Below are 2,250 nucleotides of genomic sequence, written 5' to 3'. Positions count from 1 at the left end.
ACGTAGGGTAGATACACAACGAATCCATACCTCTCACAGTGCAGGGTACTACAGAGAATCCCCAAACCAACCACCCCAACATATTCTCTCTCCCACTTCCCCCTTTCCCTCCTTCTTTCCCCTTTCCCTCTCCTACTTTCACTCCCACCCACCCGACAGAGCCGGACCGCGCGGCGGTACAGGTCGCCATCGGCGCCACCGAAGCGCGGCGTCATCGCCCAAGCGGCGCGCGCCGTCCCCGCGAATCTCGCGGCGGCAACGAGAAGGCGGAGCGAGGAGGACGGCGGCGGTGCCGCGAGAGGACAACGGCGGCGGCATGGATTCTGGAGTGGAGCGGCGCACGCGTCCTCGTGCTCGTGCTCGTTGTCGTCGTCCTCAGAGCAGTCATGGCGGGCGGCGGTCCTCGTGCTTGTCGTCGTCGTCCTCGGAGCGGTCATGGCGGGAGGCGGCGGCGCGTCCTCGCCGCCCCCCTCACCGACGGCGCTCTCCTCACTACCTGCCCCAATGCCGAGCGGCGGCGGTATCCTCTGGACCTGGCGAAGAAGCGGCGGCACGGATCTGGAGCGTCCTCGCCGTCCTCCAAAACGACGGCGGCGGCGCCGTGGATCTGAAGATGGTGGCGGCGGTGGCGCGTCCTCGCCCGCCCTCCTCACCGGCGACGGCGGCGTGGATTGGAGCTGGACCTGAAGTCGTCGGAGTGGATGGAGTTCCTGCTCGGGAATCAAGGTCGGCCTCCTCTGCACGGCGCGTTCTCGTCCTCGCATCTCTCATCAATGGGCCCCGCGCTCAACTTTTTGAGCGAGGTTCTCATTCCTTCGCTGGGAACCGAAGAAGCTAGTGAAGCTATGGGCCCCACTAACTTTTTTCGCCACGTAGGACGAAGTAACGTTCCACGTAGATGAAGGAACGCCCACTTTGAAGGGACTTAGGCTATTCGCAGTGAGAGCCCTGCTATGTCGTCGTGCCTCAAGCAGTCATTTCAGCCTAAGAACCGGTCAATCCATTCATGCCATAGCATCAGGAACACGGAACTTCGCTGAGATCCGCGGCTCTTCAAGGGGGCCAACAAAATGCAAACGTGGCTGCGGATCTCCAAACTGACGTATGGAAGCAGAACACCACATGTACGCACTGTGAAAGAATTTTACTAGATCATCCATCTGTGGCGACCATCGTTTACACCAGCGTTGGGCGCTCCGGTGGATCACGTGATCACAACGCGATTGAGCTTCGCGTGAAGGATCACAGTTTCTCCATATCTCGGATCGATCGATCAGATCCCATGGCGACGACGGTGGCGCGGTGGCGGTGATGGCAATCATCCGATGAAGATGGCGTCCATCCATCGATTCGCCACCGGCTGATCCCGACGCCATTGAAGCTGGTTCCGGCAGGTTTGATGTCCTGACACTAGATAGATTGATTGATAATGGAGCCTCGAAATCGAATTTCCTTAATTGGGCGTTAATTAGCCTCTTACTTCGTCGACAGAAAATTGCCTTTGATTTGGTCAGCTAGGCAGCCGTGGCCCGTGGTGCCACTGTCTTATCATCGTTTTACCATAGTAGTATCATCTTGTCCTGGCCACCAAGGTTAAGACGCATGGAGTGGTGTTGCTGCATATGAAGGTCGCGCATTTGGTGGTGACCTGCTTGAGCGCGGCCGCGTCAATGATGGGAATGGTAGGAGGGTGGTGCATCCTACATCGCACTGTACTCGCTAGATCGGCCAAGATGGTTGTGTTGATGGCAAGATCTAGCCGAGCGACTCTCAGTTTACTATCTGATGTTATCTTTCGTTTTGGTTTGGTGATTGCCACTGGCAATGACGTGAGAAAAATTAGATCGGCACAATAATCGGTTGCTGATTTCTGATATTCTATTTTCTGGTTCGAGATAGACAAGAAATGTATATAGCTTGAAAGCCGCCAAGCCAATGGTGGTACTTGTCAACCATAGATAAGTGATAACTTTATCTTTAGGCGGCTATTGAGAGAAGTTTTCTTATTATTTTGAGAGAATAGCTAATATGGTCTCTAAAATTTCGCTCATGGGTCATTTTAGTCCTTAATCTTTCATATTATCCAAACAAGTCCTTTAAATTTATCATGTGGGCTAATATAGTCTTTGGTCCCACCAAAATCGCCACATAGACATGCCATGTCACCTTCATATGCAAAATCTATATGATTTGTCCAATTTACCTTTATGCATAGGAAAATAAAAAACAAAAGGAAAAAGTTAAAAAATA

At 53.3% G+C, this 2,250-nt stretch overlaps 1 long non-coding RNA gene across 1 annotated transcript; it reads left to right on the top strand.

Moving 5' to 3' along the window:
• The first annotated feature begins 1,084 nt into the window (after positions 1-1,084).
• Positions 1,085-2,050, top strand: LOC136351910 (uncharacterized). The gene is made up of 2 exons (XR_010735195.1): positions 1,085-1,394; positions 1,492-2,050. It is a non-coding gene; the product is annotated as an uncharacterized lncRNA (long non-coding RNA).
• Positions 2,051-2,250: the final 200 nt, after the last annotated feature.

Source organism: Oryza sativa, chromosome 9 (genome assembly GCF_034140825.1).
Source record: "Oryza sativa Japonica Group chromosome 9, ASM3414082v1".
NCBI lineage: Eukaryota > Viridiplantae > Streptophyta > Magnoliopsida > Poales > Poaceae > Oryza > Oryza sativa.
Note: the sequence above shows the minus strand (reverse complement) of the source record. Positions and strands in the feature narration are given on the sequence as shown.